This window comes from Podarcis cretensis (assembly GCF_951804945.1).
Source record: "Podarcis cretensis genome assembly, chromosome: 7".
NCBI classification, from domain to species: domain Eukaryota; kingdom Metazoa; phylum Chordata; class Lepidosauria; order Squamata; family Lacertidae; genus Podarcis; species Podarcis cretensis.
The window spans coordinates 2,110,779-2,131,763 of record NC_137176.1 but is presented as its reverse complement, the minus strand read 5'-3'; the positions used below and the strand labels follow the sequence as shown (position 1 = coordinate 2,131,763).

At 43.4% G+C, this 20,985-nt stretch overlaps 2 long non-coding RNA genes across 3 annotated transcripts; both read left to right on the top strand.

Annotated features, from left to right (window-relative positions):
- Window positions 1–676: 676 nt before the first annotated feature.
- LOC307219837 lies at window positions 677–3,853 on the top strand. The gene is made up of 3 exons (XR_013840591.1): window positions 677–776; window positions 2,413–2,532; window positions 2,698–3,853. It is a non-coding gene; the product is annotated as an uncharacterized lncRNA (long non-coding RNA).
- Window positions 3,854–8,099: 4,246 nt separating this feature from the next.
- Window positions 8,100–12,943, top strand: LOC307220088. Of its 2 annotated transcripts, none has more exons than XR_013840703.1 (3): window positions 8,100–8,205; window positions 11,331–11,443; window positions 12,828–12,943. It is a non-coding gene; the product is annotated as an uncharacterized lncRNA (long non-coding RNA). The 2 variants fall into 2 exon arrangements; XR_013840704.1 differs by lacking the exon at window positions 8,100–8,205 and adding an exon at window positions 10,058–10,249.
- Window positions 12,944–20,985: the final 8,042 nt, after the last annotated feature.

Sequence of the window (20,985 nt, the reverse complement as noted above, 5' to 3'; positions counted from 1 at the left end):
AGCTGGAATTGCCCATCACTAATGAGGACTTACGTATCTGCATGCTTGGAAAAGGGAAGATCTAGTCTTGATTTTAAACCAATTCTACTAAGCATTTGTTAGAATTTCTGAATGAGTTAAGGCTCTGTCTGTCCACAACTTATACTGTGCAACAGAGCAGACCCTCAAAGCTTTTAGCAAAGAGGCTGGTTTGATGTCTTACTCAGCTCATTTGTGTTCAGCCTTCAGTGACATGAACCAATAAAGCATTGTTTATTCAAAGCTTAGAGGGGCTCATGATGACTCTAATCCCTCCACAGATAGCAAACAGATAACAGAGACAATCACCTTTTCCCTACATCAGAGAATATACTGAGGAATATAACACACAAGCTGTAAGGCGAACCCATTATTGTGTTTAATATGAGAGAAGCCATTTTAAAATGGTAAAAGGTGCCACTCAGTGCCTGATTTATGTAACGAAGAAAAATAATGTTTTGTTAAGGGCTATGAATGTTCCGCAGACAATTTTTCTAGGCGCATATGCTCAAAAGCAGAGAAAGGGAAGTTAGACCAGTGAATATGATTCACATGAAAATGCATTGTGCGCTATGAACATCACAATAGATTGTGCCTAGCATCACTGGCTGGTGAGCAAACAATGCAACCATGTTCCTTTGCCAACCTATGTACTTGAAAACATTATTTAAATGTGAAAAGCATGAAGCCATTGTGTTAAAATACACTCTCTTGCCAGTTTACAATGAGGATAGTGAGATCCTTGGAGACAGGGACGGGTTCTTTATGCATGATCATCGTTTAATGATTGGAATAATAAGCAGTGAAGTTTGTGTGAGTGCGCCTGCGTGAATGAGCTGGAGCTGGAATGAATTTACTCTCCAGAATTCCCTTCTGTGGATTTTGATGTTGACTGAATATGATTCACAATATTTGATGAGTATTTTATATCTGCATTTGACATCCAATGATATTTGATTTCAGTTATTTGGTATTTTACAGTACTTGTCAGTTGAAATGTAAAGATATTCATTACTTCCATATTTAAGCTCCCACACCAGCTGCAGTTGGGAGATCAAACCCAATTTTGGGCAACTTCCATGGGTCAGATTAGAACCGTGATGGCTCAGAGTATGGCGTTTCCTGCTGTAGTTCCAGGCCTGGGCTCTGGAAGGATCTGCCTCCTGAAGTGAAGAGCTGTTCTCCTTTGCTCTCTTTTTGTAAGAACCTATGTTCTGCCTTGTATTTTGCTGACAAGCTGTTGGCTGCTTTTAGCTACTGCTAATATATTTTGTAGGGACGCGGGTGGCGCTGTGGGTTAAACCACAGAGCCTAGGGCTTGCCGATCAGAAGGTTGGAGCTTCGAATTTCCGCGACAGGGTGAGCTCCTGTTGCTCGGTCCCTGCTCCTGCCAACCTAGCAGTTTGAAATCATGTCAAAGTGCAAGTAGATAAATAGGTACCGCTCTGGTGGGAAGGTAAATGGTGTTTCCGTGCGCTGCTCTGGTTCGCCAGAAGCAGCTGAGTCCTGCTGGCCACATGACCTGGAAGCTGTACGCCGGCTCCCTCGGCCAATAAAGTGAGATGAGCGCCGCAACCCCAGAGTCGGCCACGACTGGACCTAACGGTCAGGGGTCCCTTTACCTTTAATATATTTTGTATAGACTGCTTTGGGTGCTTTTGTGGAAAGCAGCCTAGAAATGTCTTAAATCTACATTTCACAGTCTTTGATAACTGACATGCAACGGTATTTGCACAAAATGGGTTTTGAGGTTTGGCATGCAATACTGACAGTCAGAGTAACTGACAGTCTTTGATGGATGACTTGCAGGGGTATTTTAGTATTTTTGACAGCTTGTGAGATTTAGATTAAGTTTACTACTGGAACAATCACAAGAGGCCAACACATCTAAAGCAGTAAGATTTTCTGATTCAAAATGTGAATTTCATATTTCATATTCCATATAGAAGCCAAGCAAAATATATTTTGGAAAATTACAAATATTTTTAATGTTTATTTTGGCTCTGGAATAACGCATCCAAAACATGACACAATGCTCTTCAATGAAGCAAATTCAGTCATCCAGCTGTGAATCCTTAGGTGACTGTGCTGCATTCACTGGTGTGAACAGGCATGTATAAAATGAGCTTTGCATGACCTATGAATCATGATCAATCATAACCAGAAAAGCTTAAAATCCAGCACCTTGAATCTAGCTGAGGGTTGTATGGTTCTGCATGCAGGGACTTAGCTGCATTAGTAAAAAACAGTGTTTTGGATGCATTATAAACATGCAACACCAGATGGCACTGGAGAGCAAAAGAAAATTGATGCATTTTTCCATAGCATTTTTCTTCTTTTGTTATAACAATTTAGTTTCAGATTTATTTATAGCTCCCCACCCCCCGTGTATAGATCCACTGCATATCTCCAGCTGGAAGAGAATTGTACTTTTGGTACCCCAAACCAATCAAGCAACTGCAGCTGTGCAAGTTGAGCCCTTTAAAAAAAAAGAAATCCCATCAACTTGCACAGGTAAGAGGCTACATTCACCAAAAGTTGACACCAAACAGTTGTTTAGTGGGCTTTTAATTGTCCAGAAGGGCTACATGCAGAACAGAGCCTGCTCTGCACATTCCCTGTTGGAGCACAGCTCTCTCTCTCTCCCCCCCCCCCCCCCGCCCATAATTTCCACTGTAGCATATAAAGGGCCATACAGTTGTTACCTCATTTAAGGTCGCAACCATCCTGTAAGATAAGTTGCTTTGGTGATGATATGGTCCCAAAACATTGAGGTTTCATCTACACATGTACCAAAATGAGGTGGCAAAATCTTGAAGTGGACCATGGCATTATAAAAAATAATCCCCTATGTAAGCACTTCCTTGTAAATTTAAAATTGTGATCTTCCCCCGTGTGGTACGTTACTGCATGATGACTCTCCCACCTCATTCCCCTCCCCCCCCTTATGCTTTGTGACTATCCTGCTTGACCAGATGTTTCTTTTTAGTACAGCACAATTCTGTACAAGTTTACTCAGAAGTAAATGTTAGGCTTTAGTGGCTAATTAAAACCTGGATTTTTTTCAGAGAAAAATGCATCTGTGGGATGATCCAGATCAGTGGAAAGGTAAGGCGTGAGCAGCTATGTAAAAATATGCTCATCACAAAGTGAACTTGAAATGCTCAAACCAGATATGTAGCGTATGTGGACCTGGGTTTCTTAGAACATCTAAAGGGATGCAGTCCTGGGTGGGCATTAATGCTCTTACTGTTAGGACTCTGGCTTCTGTGCATGTTTAGGGAATAAATCCAGGACAATGGAAGCTTGTGTCACTGTGTATTCTGCACTAAAAACATAATAACATTTCAGCACTGAGGCAGCTCAAATTCTGCTCCAAGAAAAAGGGTTCATGTGCAAATTATGCAAATTATCTGCATTGGCATGATTTCCCTTGTTTTGCATAATTAATTTTGGTTCTGATAGTCATTTCAAAGGCAAGCTGCTAGAAAGGGCACTGAAGAATCACCCTTAGATACTGGAAATTTTAGCCTGCAATGTTATGCACACTTGCGAGTGCATCCCATTTAACTCAGTGGCTATTGCTTCTGATTAAACATGTTGTTATTGGACAATTCCTCTAGCTTTTGAGATTTTGCAGGTCTCAATCCTGTGATCTCTGCATGCTGTGGTGTGTGGGCACTTGGCAATAGCGGAGCACAGAGCCCTCTCTCCTTTAGCACAAAGCTCTTTCTGTCTACACAACAGCATCCTTGGATCCCTGTCCAAATGTTTTTATTTCCCATTATATTTCTAACCTAACTGTAGGACTCTTGAGGTCCTACCGTACATGAAAAATGGGGGGGGGGGGGAGGGCATTAATTTGAATAATTGAATCGAACAGAAGCCACTGCTGTAGTTACTTGGTTCACATTTTGAATTAAGGGGGCATTTCAACAAATGAAAGGAGAGAGTGCCATCTTCTGGCAAACTTCATAATTGCATTGAGTAAGTGGAGGTTTAACGTCAACAATATTTCGGATTCTATCTGTGAAATATCTGTGACTTAACACAGGGCCATTTCCTATGTTCTCATGCATGTTCCCCTATTATGCACTACATGGTTATTTGTAGGTATATTACAAGATATATATATTACAATAATATATATATTATTGTAATATATATATTACAATATATATTACAATAATACGTTTCCTCACAAGCAAATGGGCCCTATAAATCATTGCCTCTAACCAGTGCTATTTTTTTAGGGAAAGAGGTGCCAGAACTCACCATAAACTCCTCACTTGTTCTCTTATGGTGCCCACCTGAGAGGTGCTGGAACTGAGTTCCTGTGAGTTCTGGCTGAAAAAAGCCCTGCCTCGAACACTGCCCACCCCCTAGGATTGCGAGGAGCTTCAAAACCTCATTCCTTGCTCATTGTCAGAGGGAAGCTGGAGTTTGATGTCTTGGCAGCAGATCTGTGCATTTAAAGCCAGTTATGTGGAAAGGTTGGGTTGGGGGGATCTGAATTTAGATGGGAAAGGGCTACAGAGGTGAGGTGCAAACTCCTTTCCCTGCCTCCTGCTTACATCTCTGTAGCCAAAGTCCCTCCCCCCCCCAGCTAACTTCTGGCTTTGGAGCTTTTCTTAGGACATCAGTGCCCAGGGAGACAGACGCTGAAGCAGGAAGCCCAGAAGCAGAACATGAAAGCAATAAGCCTGCCCCACTGCTGCTCCCCAGAAAATGGTGCTCAAAGGCATATCATAGTCACCATGACCAGTAGTCACTGACAGCCCTATCCTCCTTGAGTTGATTTAATTCCTTTTTAAAACCATCAAGGTTGGTAACCACCGTCAGATCCTCTGGCAACAAATTCTATAGTTTAACTCTTGGCTGTGTGAGGAAGAACTTCTTTTTATCTGTCCTGAAGCTTTCACAGGTAAAGTGTGGGCAGAGGAGAGTTTAACTAATACCTTTTGACCACATACACACATGCATATATTCCCTTTTGCTGTTAAAATCAGGCCCAGACTCTTACAATGTGACTGGGGCAGCATCCTGGTTTAAACAAACAGATCTGCTGCCATCCTGTCTAGTTTGGCCCTTAGTCAATGCCCCTGTGAACTGTGGATTAGCTATCATGGGAGGCAGAGCTTTTCCCAGGCTTGCCACTCCAGAAACTGACAGCAGGTATCATATTATATTTGCTCAATCACAGTCTCTGGTGTGCCAGGCATCTTGGGCCTTGACAGGCATTCTTCAACATGTCTATCACAGGCACAGGGTTTGGCTTGTGTGACTTGCTGGGCTCCCCCCACCTTTTTTGTTTTTGTTTTTACTCCTAAGGGTAAAAACCAAGATCTGATGTGGGAATGCTGGAAATTGTGCAGGCAGTCACTATAGGCACACAAGGTGGAGCTAATCTAGATCCAGAGTGTCATGCATGTTGGAGCTGAAAGTGTCGTTCTGGCATCCTGTGGGGTGAGGTTGGGGTTAGTGTTAGAGGTGAGACTCATGTCTGGAGTGATTCAGAATAACTGCATCCATTTCCATTAGGATTTTTTCAGTTTAAAAGGGTCAGGTCGGGTGCTCTAGGGGCAAACAGGCTGGCAAGCGGTCAAGTGTTGGGCTGGAACGCCATCAGCAGCTCAGTCAACCCTGTGCCTGAGAGACAGCTTACCAGAGTCAGCAGCTAAACAGGGCCTGATGGAACCCTCTTCCTTCCTGGCGTCCACCCTCTGGACATAGGAAGCACAGCACAAGCCACCAGCAACTGCCCTCTGAGATGCTGCCACAGAGGCACAGAAAGAAAGGAGAATGGGTCCTCCTGCTATTAGACTCTCTGGTTCAGGATATATGCCGTTCATAGGACAGGGTTCTTACTCTTACCTCACTCCAAATAATCAACATTCTGCACTGGGCACATTGAAACATCAGTATGACCTACAGTAAGACACACATGTAAGATTACATAAAATGTGCATATTCAGTCATGCCATTCTGTATTGTTATACAGCTAATGAATTGTTTTCTGGTTAATTATATGGGGAAATCAAGGGGATTTGAAATTATAGGATTGAGATTACAGAATCATGAGACTAATTCCACAGCACAGCTAAAAGCAGCTAGGAACGTACTACCGTATTTAGAATCATAGAATCATAGAATCATAGAGTTGGAAGAGACCACAAGGGCTATCAAGCCCAACCCCCCTGCCAAGCAGGAAACACCATCAGAGCACTCCTGACATATGGTTGTCAAGCCTCTGCTTAAAGACCTCCAAAGAAGGAGACTCCACCACACTCCTTGGCAGCAAATTCCACTGTCAAACAGCTCTTACTGTCAGGAAGTTCTTCCTAATGTTTAGGTGGAATCTTCTTTCTTGTAGTTTGGAACCATTGCTCCGTGTCCGCTTCTCTGGAGCAGCAGAAAACAACCTTTCTCCCTCCTCTATGTGACATCCTTTTATATATTTGAACATGGCTATCATATCACATATTTACTCAAATCTAATGCTCACCTTTTTTGTCCAAATTATGTTGCGAAAATTAAGGTGTGCATTAGATTTGATGGGACATTTACGTTCACCAGCAAATACTTTTTTTGGTTTCAAGGTTCTGAAAACTGAGGTGCTCACAGTAAGTGAGCAAAAGTACAGCAAGGCACATAGAACAAACTTAAGCAAGATTTTAAGTACGGTACATAATGGATAAATACAGGGTTTAAATAGCAAATATGCTTAAATTTACAGATTTCAGCAACCATATGCTTAACTTGAAACATTTTAGAATCACAGCTTTTTCAAAAACAAGTCATGCCAGATGAATCTCATTACGAGCTTGGTGGATCAGGGGAAGGCTGTGAACGCAGTGTATCTTGATTTCAGTAAAGCTTTTGACAAAGTCCCCCATTATATTCTTGCAGAAAAGCTGGTAAAATGTAGGCTAGATAAGGTTACTGTTAGGCAGATTTGTAGCTGGTTGACTGACCAGACCCAAAGAATGCTAAAGGTTCCTCAACAGCTTGGAAAAAAGTGAGAAGTGGGGTGCCGTCTCAGGACCATTGTTGTTCAATGTCTTTATAAATGACTTGGATGAAGGAATTGAAGGAATGCTCATCAAATTTGCAGATGACACCAAACTGGGAGGGGTAGCTAATTTAGGGTTGCCATATTTCAAAAAGTGAAAATCCAGACACAAAAGTTGAGCTTTTTAATTTTTTTATAATGCTTGTCTGGATGCAGGATGGAGAGGGTTATGTGTAGAAATGAGCCTACAACACAAAAGTAAAAATTACATTCACTGCTCTACCTACTTTTGCCTCTGGCTCCATCCACCACGGCCATGTGGTTCTTGGGTTGAAAAAGGTTCCCAGCCCTTGATACAAAGGATTGCAGGTTTAAACTGTAATCTGCTATGAGAGCCTGGCATGAGCCCTGGTTATTGTGTCAGGTGTAAAGGTGCTGGGACAGCTCAGTCGGTAGAATATGAGACTCTTAATCTCAGGGTCACTGGGCAAAATATTCCTGCACTGTGGGGTTTGACTAGATGACCCTCACGATCCCTTCTACAATCTGGGATTCTATTATTCATTCAAGTATCACAGTTCTGCCCATACAAATGTGCTGAAAGAATTTCCTGGGGACAGTCCACTCAGTGCTCTCCTGCTCTTGCACCAGCTCCCTTGAAATGAATAGAAGAGAAACAAACTCAGAATTGGAGGCATGCAAAATGACTCCGCAGTTCAGAAAAAATTGGCTCACCTGCATCAGCCGCAAAGCTTACAGGCAGCTGCATGAATTGTGCAGACTGCCCTACAACCAAGAGTAAAAATCAACAAGCTGAAACACAGGCAGAGGGTCACTACAATCCCAGTTCAAACAGATCATCTTTCCCTCTGCATTTCAGGCTGAGCAGGTTTTCCTCAAACTGAAGTTGATATCAAGTTCAGACTTATAGCTGTATTGACAAAGATTTTCTCAAGAAAAAGATGTTGAAGGATGGTATGTTTGTGGAAGAAGTCATAAGAAGGTGAATCAATTAGAGATTCCTTTTCTGTGGAATAAATAGCTCCATCATTTTATTATTATTTTTTAAAGCTTACAAAGGTAACCATAACAACAGTCCAGGTCTCCGTGCAAACTGCCTTGAAGTGAGGGCTCCACCACCCCAACATTACATTTTCTGTAAGATCCTGTTACAGGTATGCCCGTGTAAATAGTGCTGATCACTGGGTGCCTGATCTCTCTCTTTTCGGTGAGAAATGTTGATGCATGTTTTCCCCTAGTGTGGACAGAGTGGGAGTCTGTCAGTCTGGTGAGAGTCAGCACCCACAGGCGAGAGGCACAGGTGGGCAAATGACATAGTACCCCAGGTGAGAGGTGGGCTAGGTTGCCTGAGATTTTATTCCCTCCTCTCCTTTGGCCCCTTTTCTATCCTGCTTCCTTCTGCTTGTTTGCATCTCCTTGTTGTGTACTGATGGGTTTGAGTGGATGGGTGCTGGGTTGTGAGGGGCTGACATATTGAGAGTTTGGGGAAATGTTGGTTTACCACCTGCAGCATGTGCTTGGGGAAGGATTATTTATTTTCTCTATTTCATAAAAGTTATACATCAATTGATTGTGAAACAAACAAACAAATCTTGTGGCAGTTTACAAAAATATCATGCATCTCAGCGATTGTGGGGAGAGGTGGGCATGGCCAGAGGTGGAGAGGTCAAAAATGGAATAAGGATGGGACAGCAGATATACCTGACCCCCCATGGTACTATTGGGTGATCAGTAACCGTGTCTGAGATATCGAGGAGAATGAGCAGGGCCACAGTTTCCCATCTCTCACCTGACAAATGTCATGAAGTTGGGAGGCCAGGGCCATTTCAGTGCCATGACCATGCCTGAAGCCAGACTGGAATGGATCCAAGTAATCAATTTCCTCTAAGCATGCCTGAAGTTGGAATGCCACCATCTTCTCGACTGCCACCTTGTCCCACTGAGTGATATCATCAATCATCGTTATCATCATTTTATTTGAATGCAGCTTTCCATAGTTGAAACTATGCTCAAGGAGGCTTACAACATGACAAGATTTACCTAATTACAAACATAACAGAAGAAAAAATAAATAAAACACATCAAAAAGTACACAACCAAATGGAAACGATTTCCACGTCAATCATAAGATCTAAAACTAAAGATATAACAATAATATCAATAACAGCAACAAGCTCTCTCAACTTCCTGTAAACGATACTCCAGCCCAAGAGTCTCTTCAACAGCTGCAGCTTTTGTAGCTGGAGTCAGTCAGCACTCCATTCTCCCAGGCTAGATGGGAAAAGGCCAGCAAGGCAGGGTGTAGGTCTTCCAGGGCTCACAGCCAAGATGGTCTCATTTAATACCAGATAGAAATTAAAAACAATTTAAAAGAGGAGCCCTCTCCGCTGAGCAGCAGCCGCAGTCCTTGTGAAGCCCGTCAAGCCAGATGGAGAGAGGCCCTCAGCAGGCAGTCCTCCTGGGCAGCAGCAGCAGCAGCAGCAGCAGCCCATCAGAGCCTGTCAGGCCCCACCCCAAGCCAGGTGGAGAGAGGCAAGGGCGGATGCTGCATCTTCTCTAGCTGCAGCCTAACTTTGCAGGATCACAAAGGCTGCTTTGGTGAATGAAGAGATAACTGGTTGGGAGTTTGGTTTGTGATGGTTTTCAAAGCTCCAGACAGTCTCTTTCTGGCATTTGATTGAGTGATTTTGCTTTAGACGTAGCTGGAAATGATCATTTGGGCTGCTGGTCACATGTGAAGGTGGCAGGGATTATTTCACTGATGAATCCAGCTGGGGCTGCACCATTGCCTTCTTCAAGCTAGATGGTGCTTTCCCTTCTCCAGTGAGGAGCCCTAACTGACTGCTGCTTATTAAGTCTGGAACCAGTTCCAAATGAGCTGAGGGGAATTCATCCTTCATTCCTGCTGAATACTGGAAATAGCTGAAATCTGACAGTAAGCTTTAGGATCTACCTTTGCAAATTTGAAGCACAGCTCCTGGTGGTAGGGGCATACTGGAATTTGCAACAGGTCCAGAAAAAAGCGCCATTTAAGTGCCACTTTGGTATGGCGTACTGTAAATTTGCATCCAAATATGCATGTGCATATTCAATAATCCCAATTTATCAGAGACAGGCACCTCACTTTTGTTCATCAGCAGTGAAATTCAACACCATTTGGAGAACAATCATAAAATACCTATCAAGACTCATGGATGGGTGAGTGTTATCTGTAGCCTATCTGTCACCCTCCAGATGTTGTTGGACTCCCACTCCCACCACTCATCACTCTTGGCCTTGCTGGCTGGGGCTGATGGGAACTGTAGTCATCTGGAGGGCTCTGTGATGTCTGTCCCCAACATAAACAAAAGACAGGCTTCTCCATTGCAAGGAAACTGTCATGCCATGCACCTTTCATTTTTCTCCAATACAGTGGTACCTCGGGTTACAGACGCTTCAGGTTACAGACTCCGCTAACCCAGAAATAGTACCTCGGGTTAAGAATTTTGCTTCAGGATGAGAACAGAAATCACACGGTGGCAGTGCGGCAGCAGCAGGAGGCCCCATTAGCCAAAGTGGTGCTTCAGGTTAAGAACAGTTTCAGGTTAAGAACGGACCTCTGGAACGCACTAAGTTCTTAACCCTAGGTACCACTGTATACAGGATTAGCCTTCCCCCTTCTCCCTATCAGGAAGAAGAAGAAGAGTTCATAGAATCATAGAGTTGGAAGAGACCACAAGGGCCATCGAGTCCAACCCCCTGCCAAGCAGGATTTGATATCCCGCCTTTCACTCCCCTTCAGGAGTCTCAAAGCGGCTAACAATCTCCTTTCCCTTCCTCCCCCACAGCAAACACTCTGTGAGGTGAGTGGGGCTGAGAGACTTCAGAGAAGTGTGACTGGCACAAGGTCACCCAGCATCTGCATGTGGAGGAGCGGAGACACGAACCTGGTTCCCCAGATTACGAGACTACCGCTCTTAACCACTGCACCACACCGGCTCTCTTTTAGCACCTTTTAACTCTTCTTCCTTGCATTGAAAATAATAGCTGATCAGAGTGAATGTGTGTGTAGTCTGACAAGCCACTAGGGAGACAGCTGTCCCTCACCACCTGTCAGTCTTCCCCTCCCTGTTCCCAGGGGATAAAATGCAACTTTTTCCTCTGTGATTTTGCCTGTCATTGAACAGCTTAGAGGAGACCCTTACAACTGCAAGGTAGATTATTGATCTTATGTGTGCCTTTCAAGGGTAAGGTTGTTTGGAATTCTGTTTCATTTTATGCTACTTTTTGTTTCTCCCAGAACTTTTAAATTTTGGATTGTATGAGCTTGCTGGACACATTGCATTACCCAAAGGATCTGTCCCACCTGAGTGCCAGACCATTTGTTCATGCAAGAAGCTGATCCACGGAGAGGTGAGGAGAAAGCAGGCTGAAACTTGCTCAGCAACCACAGTAGCAGAAACACTGGCTAATCAGTTGGGTCAGAGCGGAATGGGTGGAGTCCTTAACAGCTGGAAGGCAAGGGAGCTGTTCTGCCGCACACCCCTGACCCTCCACTACATGCCAGGTAGCAATGGAACTTGCTTTGATGCAAAACATGTCATCAAATAAGAATTGCCCCTGCCCACCCTGTAGTGGGCTCCCTCTACCTTTCTGCTGTCACTGCAGAAGGTGAGGAAGACGAAGGCTACAATCCTATTGTTCCATGGGAGTAAGGCCCCAACAGCACCATACATTTAAAGCAGACTCATGGGAACTGTTCCTTGTGAAGGGTGGTGAGAATTGTTAGGAGACTCCCTGCTCCCCCCCCCTTCTGAGGGGGGATAGGGGCCACCCAATAATTATTAGCACCTTTAATGATCTATAGTTCCAATGATTTCTTTTTGAGGGTGGGAGGAAGCCATGATTATCTGAAGTAGTTTGATATTGTTGGAAGAATTACCCGGCACCAACTCTGATGTCCTTTTAGTGCCAGGCAAAAACCTTTAAATTTCCTCAGGGTTCTAATTCTTATATTTTTTGAAGATGTTATGTACTGAGTTGAATAGGATCCAAAAGGCAGCAGTCTGATTGGTCCTAGAACAATAGGATTCAGAATGCAGCAGTCTGATTGGTCCTAGAACAATGCAGCAGTATGATTGGTCCACAGGAGCCACCCAATCCAGCTCCAGGTGGAAGTGAATCCGCAACCTGATTGGCCTACAGGAGAATCCCAGAATTAGCCAATCACGTGCGGCCCATTGTGTAAATAATGTATAGAAAGCAGATATTTTAGGGGAACTTTCATTCCTCACTACTATGAGCTGAATAAAGAGCATGAAATCCACACTCGACTCCGAGTATATTTCAGAAGTATAAGGAGAGTCCTGCTGCCTTCATCCCCCAGGTGTGGGCTATCTGGCATCTGGCCAGCTGTTGCTGGAATAGGAAGGGTGCTGGAGTAGATGGCTTTCTGGTCTGATCCAGCAGCACTCTTATGATCTTATGAGCCAGACCTGAGGAATGTTCACTTCCATTAATTCTTCTTTCACAGGTGTGCTTTGTCACCATTCAAATATCGTTGTCGTCATCATAATCATCATTTAATTTATTACCCGCCCTTCACTCAAAGGTCACAGGGAGGGTTACAACAATTTAAAATACAACATTTAAAACAAATTAAATTACCAAGAATGAAATCACATGAAAATACGATGGGTCCGAAACATAAAGAGGTGCATCTTCAGCATTTGCTGAAAGCTGTATTGTGAATAGGAGTGTGTTTCCATCTGAACTTATTTTGTACTTATGACTGTAGATCATGGCATAGGTAAGAAAATCATCATAACTCTAATATGACAGGAGACCTTCCATTATGAACTCTTGTGACCCTGGTTCCCGTCTGATCTCAGTCTGGATTCTTCCGCTCTTCCACTCAAGGTATGGTTTGCTGCCTGCTTAAACTGTAATGTTGCTGTCAGAAGCAGTATTTACATTTATTCTGCCATTTAGTAATTTCTTACACAAGAGGACTAAAGAAACCTTAGTTTATTAACCAAGGTTTCTTTAGTCCTCTTGTGTAAGAAATTCCTGTGGCCATAGGGTTGAGGGTAGACACATGTTCATAACAGACACATGTTATAATTTCAGCAAAACATCCTAAACCTCTCATCAGTGTCTGTGAAGACATGTGAGTGCTGGTCACGCATGTGAGTTCAAATACATACTTGTAACAGTTTACCGAGGTTGCTAGACACACCTCTGTGGGGAGGAAGTTCCACAATTTAGGGGCTGCCGCAGAGAATGCCCTCTCCTGGCCCACCCCCACCCTAAGCTTCTGAGGGTGGCAGAACCACCAAGCAAGTCTCCTCTGCCAGGATTAGTACTTAGTGTAGTTCTGCCTATCCTTCTTTACATCTTCAGTCCAATTCCTCGGACACAGGCTGCTAAATTTCTGTTGTACAACATGACTTTGATATGGTGCGGCAAAGCAAGGGTCAGGCAGTGGAAACAGTAATATAAATGCAAAGCAAAGGAGGCACCCATCATACGACTGGTTCTCTGTTGAAAATATCTCTTTGTTCTACTTTACGCCCTCACTGTAATTTTAAAATAAGTGAAACATTCTTAGTTTTATTAAAACCTTTATCCATAGTCATTCTTTTTCGTTTGCTTTGTCCTTATCGATGAAAGGAGCTCGTCTGTGACAGACATCCCTGGTATCAAGTTTTCAAATTCTGTATGAGCTCATTCTTTGGAGAAGCAATTTGAAAAAATCAAATTAATTTAGAATGGGCAACTTAAGATGGTGACAAAAAAAGAAAAAGGAAGTGGTGTGATGTGCCTACTCTCAAGATAATGATAAGACAGAATAGAGTGTGAATATATTATCATCTTTAACTTATTCAAGTGCTATAATTGTGTGGCCTTCTGTCGAACCCAGCTTCTGTGACACTGAATGGCAGGGTCTGCTGCCAGCAGGAGCAAGCACCCAGATACTCAGATCAGTTGGCAAGCTTCATTCAGAAGATTTTGTTGGGAGTGGGGAGTATCATCTGACCTGCTCTGGCCTGTTGGTGTCAGGACAATCCCTTGTTCAGAGAGCTTGGTGTCTCTGCACGGCACTCCTTATACCAATGGTGAGTTACAGTAAATTCCTACCTGACTCCTGTCAACTTACGAGCAGTTCAAGACCTGCTGCAGTCTTGACCCTTAATGCAAGCAAGACAATGGATAACAAGCTGCCAAATCCAGGACTAAGAGTAAGAATATCAGAGAGAAGGGCACTGCAGCAATCAAGATGGGATCAAACAAAAGCGTGATTTTTGAACCAACATCTTAGCAGATGAAATAGAAAGATAAGAGCAAATTTTAGTGAACAGAGATTCATTTAATCTTTCAACTTCCCTTAAAGTTTATAACATGCCTTAATAACTGTTTAGCATATTTATAGCTTTCCTCTGAATTCTCTCCAATTTGGCTATTTCCTTCTTAAATTATGGCAACTTATCCTGGATGCATGATGCAAGCAAAGGTCTAACAAATTCTGTGTCAAGTGTTAATGTTACCTGTCCCCATGTTTAAAAGGGCTGTTCTGGAGGTCCGTTCTTAACCTGAAACTGTTCTTAACCTGAGGTGCCACTTTAGCTAATGGGGCCTCCCACCACCTCCATCGCACGATTTCTGTGCAAAGTTCTTAACCCGAGATACTATTTCTAGGTTAGTGGAGTCTGTAACCTGAAGCATCTGTAACCTGAAGTGTCTGTAACCCAAGGTACCACTGTACCTTCATAGGCCTAAATGCAGGAAGGTAAAATCAAGTATAATGCTTGCTGAACAGGTAAAATACAGGCTACATGCTTTCTCTTGCTTTCCATAAGTAAAATAATAATAATAATAATAATAATAATAATAATAATAATAATAATAATTAATTTATTTATACCCTGCCCACTCTGGGTGGCTTCTATCAAAGTATTAAAATACAGTAGTCTGTTAAACATTAAAAGCTTCCCTAAAGATGTCTTCTAAAAGTCTGGAAGGCCCTCTACCTGGTTCCCTGTAACTTGGCTTCTCGCAGTGAGGGAACCGCCAGAAGGCCCTCAGCGCTGGACCTCAGTGTCTGGGCTGAACGATGGGGGTGGAGATGTTCCTTCAGGCCTAACTATGTACTTTCCCCTTGAAAAACCAAGGAAGGCACTAAATGATATGCCTGGAGGGCTAAGCAACCCCTACCCCATGCCTATAGCTCTGGCCTTGGGTCTCATATCTACATTGTGTTGTGCAATAGAGAGGGCAGGGGGAGTGAATTGGGCACATGCAAATCATCCCTCCTTGTTTCCTCAGACTCCTTCTTTCCCTCTCTCCAGGAAGAGACTCTGGCTGGGGGCCAGATGTTACTCCAGATAGTTTCTCTCCAACAGGCTCTGTCATTTGCCAAGGAAGCTCTGTTGACCATTTTGCTTCCTCTTCCACCATTGTGTCACATTGATGGAGATGCTGACAGATCTCAAGCTTGCCTCACCAAGCAAGGCACAAGGTTTTCATAAGCCTATTCATCTTGAAAGACTAAATGTCAGATCCATGCAGCCAGCCAGTGAAGGATGTTGTAAAGGCACAGAGACTAATGCTGAACTTCCACTGCCAGCCTCAAGAAGAAGGGAGCCTCCTTCTCCCAGCCAGTATTCATACTAGATGGAAGCATTCTGATATTTAAACTATGCTTTCATATTATGGTGACAACATTTAAATTTTTTATCAAAATAATGTAGTGCATAAAATACTGTGATCATTTTTCTAAGTATTGTAGTGTAGCCTTAGATATGCCCATTTCATGACCACTGTAGCACTGTCACAGAGTGACTTGGAAGCTTAGAGGGTCTCTGATCCACTTTAAGATGCTTGTCTATCAAGAGAGTATTCCAGTTCAGGAATGTGAGATCCTGAGCCAAATCACCCTGATTCACATTGCTATTTGGGCTATGCACTTCTTCTTCTTCTTCTTTGGCGATCACTTGTAGCCAAGTAAGATTGTCTTCCATTTAACAATGAGTCCATAAGTGACTGTGGAGGCCAAGTCTGGATCCACACATCCTTCCACAGTGGGGACATTGGTTTCTGGGTGGGAGTTGATCATGGTGTGGATTTGCCAAGGGTGCCTTCCTCTTAGCATGTTTCTCCCTTGCGTCCTGAGTTCAAGTGTCTTCAAAGCCCATGACACCTTCTCCAACTGGGGCGCTCGCAGGCCAGTGTTTCCCAGTTGTCAGTGTTTATACTGCATTTTTAAAGATTTGCCTTGAGACAGTCTTTAAACCTCTTTTGTTGACCACCAGCATTACGCTTTCCATTTTTAAGTTCAGAATAGAGTAGTTGTTTTGGAAGAGGATCATCAGGCATCTGCACAACATGACCAGTCCAACAAAGTTGATGTTGAAGAATCATTACTTCAACACTGGTGATCTTTGCTTCTTCCAGTATACTCAAATCAGTTTGCCTGTCTTCCCAAGTGATGTGTAAAAATTTTCGGAGACACCGTTGGTGGAATCTTTTGAGGAGTTGGAGATGGCGTTTATAAGTGGTCCATGTTTCACAAGCATATAGTAAGGTTCGTAGTACAATAGCTTTGTAAAAAAGCATTTTGGTTTTCCTGTGAATGTCCTCCTCCTCAAACACTCTGCACTTCAATCAGGAGAAAGCCACACTCGCAGAGCTCAGACAATGCTGGATTTCGGCATCAGTGTTGGCCCTTGTGGAAAGATAACTGCCTAGGTAGGAGAAGTGATTGACATTTTCCAACATTACACCATTGAGTTGGATTTGTGGCGCCGCAGAGAACTTGTTGTACTTGTTGGTGCGGCACTTTGGTTTTTTGGATGTTGAGTGATAGGCCAAGCTTTCCGTAAGCTTCTGCAAAGATATTTAGGATATTTAGGATGGTTTGGAGGTCATCCTCTGAGCGTGTGCACACTATGCTGTCATCAGCATACTGAAGCTCTATGACGGAAGTTATGGTAACCTTACTCTTTGCTTTCAGCCTGCTCAGACTGAAGAGCTTCCCATCTGTTCGATATATGATTTCTGCTCTGCTGGGGAGTTTCCCTTCAACAAATTGTAGGATCATGGCAATGAAAATAATGAATAGAGTTGGGGCAATAGAGTTTAACACCTGATGCCACTGTGAATGGTTCACTTTGAGAGCCATTGTTATCTGCGATTGTTGCTATCATATTATCATGGAGGAGCTGAATAATGTTTTCAAATTTATCTGGGCAGCCAATTTTCAGAAGGACAGTTCACAGGGCATTACGATTTACAGTGTTGAAAGCCTTAGGCCAATAAACGCCATATACAGGGGTTTGTTTTGCTCTCTGCATTTTGCTTGAAGCTGTCGAGTGGTGAAAATCATGTCTACTATCCCCCTAGAAGGTCAAAAACCATTTTGGAATTCAGGAAGGGTCACCTTGGATATTGTTAAGAGACAGTTTGCTAAGATCCTTGCAAGAATTTTGCCAGCCGCAGCTAATAGAGAGATGCCTCAATAGTTTCCACAATCAGTTCTGTCACCTTTTTAAAAGAGTTTGATAATTTTGGCATCCCTAAAGTCTGCTGGGGTCTCTTCTCTTTCCCAGATTTTTTCGATGAGCTTGTGAAGTTGTTGTGTAAGTTCAATTCTTCCCACTTTGAAGATTTTGGCAGGTATCCCATCAGGTCCACTGGCTTTGTTGTTTTTCATTTGGTTAATAGATGTACACAACTCTCCCAGATTTGGAGATACAGTACTGCAAGCTATCTTGTTTTTGCGGAATTTGTGAGAGGACCTCAGCAGCTACAGGGGAGTTGCAGTTAAGGAGATGCTGGTAATGTTCTTTCCAGCACAGTGCAATAGCTTCTTTATCTTTTAGAAGTGTGATACCGTCTGCTGAGCGTAGGGGGCATATGCCATGATTTATTGGCCCATAGATGGTCTTTGTGGTTTTAAAGAAACTCTGTGCATCATGAGTGTCGGCTAAGTGCTTGAGCTTTTTTTATCCACCAGGTGTTTTTTAGTTCTCTGGTTCATCTTTGAACCTCAGCCTTAGCGTTGGCATAGGTTTTTTTCTTAGTGGCACAGTTTCTATCTCTTTGCCAGATCTGAAAGGCCTTCCTTTTTTTGTCAGTCAGTCTCACTGTCATTCAATCTCACTGTCATTCTCGTCAAACCAGCCCTGTTGTTTCTTGTTTTGGTATCCAATAGTTTGTTCACAGGCTGCAGTAATGGATGTTTTTAGCTTGGTCCAGTCTTCCTCAATGTTATCAGGGAATTCTGAAAGCAGATGGTCCTTAAGAGTCGTTTGGAAGCAATCCCACTTAATGGGGGCTTGAGTGTTCATTTTGCGCCTTGGTTTCCTCCCTTGAAGCCTGCGTTGAGGTATAATCTTGATAGGCATTGTGGAGCGTATTAGTCAGTGATCTGTCCAGCAGTCGTCGGCACTGGTCATAGCGCTGGTAAGGAGCACATCATGGCGATCTTTAGCACGGACAATAACATAGTCTAAGAGGTGCCAGTGGTTTGACCAAGGATGCCTCCATGAAGTTTTAAATTTATTTTTCTGTCGAAAGAGTATGTTGGTAACAACATGGTTGTGCACTGCACATATCGTCAAAAGTAAGATTCTGTTCTAGTTGCTGTTACCAATTCCTTCTTTCCCAATAGTCCCAGGCCACAGATCAAAATCTCGTCCAACTCTTGCATTAAAATCACTCAGGATGATAATTTTATCTTCCTTAGGCGTCTCTGATAGGACGATATCCAGCTGAGAGTAAAATTTTTCTTTAATGTCTTCATCGGTATCCAGTGTTGGTGCATAAGCACTTACAATAGTAGCTTGTCGGTTTTTGATGAGCTTTATTTGAAGGGTTGAGAGTTGCTCATTAATGCTAGTAGGGACTTCTGACAGGAGCTCCACAAGATCATTTTTGCTGGCGAAGCCTACCCCATGTATTTGATGTTCTTGTTCAGATAGACCTTTCCAGAAGAAAGTATAGCCTCCTTTTTCTTCCTTCAGTTGTCCCTCACCTGCTCTTTGAGTCTCTTGAAGCGCTGCAATATTGAAGTTAAAACGTCACAGCTCTCTTGCAATTATGGCAGTTCTGCATTCAGGACACTCACTGTCTGTGCTATCTGACAAAGTCCGTATATTCCATGTTCCAAAGTTCAATTGTCTTTTACGACCGCTGGATGGTAACCGCACTGGGCGCGGTAATCCAGTCAGGGAAAAGGGAGGCAGACTAGGCTTAGGGCACTTTTCTAGCCCCTCCCCCTTTTCAGGGTGAGCAGAATGGATCCTAAATAGGGCTGCTCAGTCATGGATACAGCTGCCAAGCTGCTCAACTGCCTCATTCCTTGACTCAGAAAGACTGAATCTGTATCCACCGCCCATGTGCCGGTTCATGACTAGGGGCTTCCAGATTTCACCATCCTGCCCCCGTTACCATTTCCGATCGCCATGGGACTTTTGGGGTTTGGGTTTCGGAAGCGTTTTGGGAATTTGTGCGTGAATTTGTTTTATGTGTGTAGATCAGTGCATGCTGACCAACACACAGTCTTCGCAGTAGGGCTCTGTTCCAATGACATGAAGTAGTCACGACAAACCGGTATATTCATATCTGCTGCAGCCTTCATCCACCTTCACAGCCGTTGTAACATACTGCTTGTTATCATCCGCCTGTTCTGCCGTTGAGGACTTCTTGGATCATTCTTTGTCTAGCTCCTTCCCTTTGACCTTACCACCTTGGGTGACCCTGCTGGGAGTACAAGATTCCCAACGGCTTCACTCACAAGGGTCATAGGAACATGCAAGCCCACTCACCATGACAAGGTGATGATCCAGTGAGTTGGCTACGCACAGAGCCCTAGTGAATATGCAGACTCAGCCTTTGACAACTTAAGGTCCCTTTCATGGCTACAGACAATTACTTGGGGGGGGGGGGAAGTTTCTCAGACCAAAAGTGTGTACATGCAGTGACAGAGAGGTAAGGAGAGAGAAATATATATTTTTAGCTTTGTGAAATAGCTGGAACTGGGGCTCCCTGGAGGCCTACATTCTGTTGTTGGAGTGCCCATTTGCCTCCACCTATGCTCTGTGTGCATATTTGTCAATGAAGTAAAAACTATGAAGGTGTGTTATGAAGGATGTGCAGTGTGAAGATAGCAGTAGGATCAGAGGTTTCCAGGACCAAGAGTGTAGCCATCAGCAGCAGATGTGATGGGACAGAGTGATGGGGCTGCCCTTCCAAAACTGGAATAAGTTTAGGTTACCTGCAAAGAAGGGCAAAAGCAACATCAGAGTTGCACAGATGTACCAGTGGCAAACCTAGACACCCTCAACCTTAGTGACCCTTTGTCTGATCTCAGCATCATCTGGGTAAATTGCAATAATAGCTGCATGGCTTGCCCAACCACACCATGACATCTTTGGCATGAGGAGATAATGTCATCACCCTTGACCATGGAGGCTCTGGGCAGATTTAGTGCTGCTTGCAGGTCACACCACATTCATTTCAGATTGAATACAGATTTGAGATTATCTGGAATCCAATCAGAAACAAATCCATGGGACCCAGTCCTCCAAGTCTGCCACAGAATCCAGTTTATTCTGAAGTTCAACACCAATTTTTGTGTATTTGACCATATGCTTGAAAGTTGCTGCTATGTTCATACAGTGAGACTTGACAGAATTATTTCATCTTTGTACCAATGCCAATGCCACTGTGATTTGACACAGTAAATTTTTATGAGCCCTTTAGAGGGGGATGTTACTGAAATGTTTGAAATGGCCACATTGGATTGTTTAGGTTCTCTCCCCAGGGCAGTAAGCAAGCCGTGTGGCAAGAATTAAACATATGAGATTGCTTTAAACAGTGTTTGGAGCCCTGCCAGACCACAGGCAAGGAGAAGCTGGTAGCTTGTTTTAATCTAATGGTGTTGAAGTGTTTCC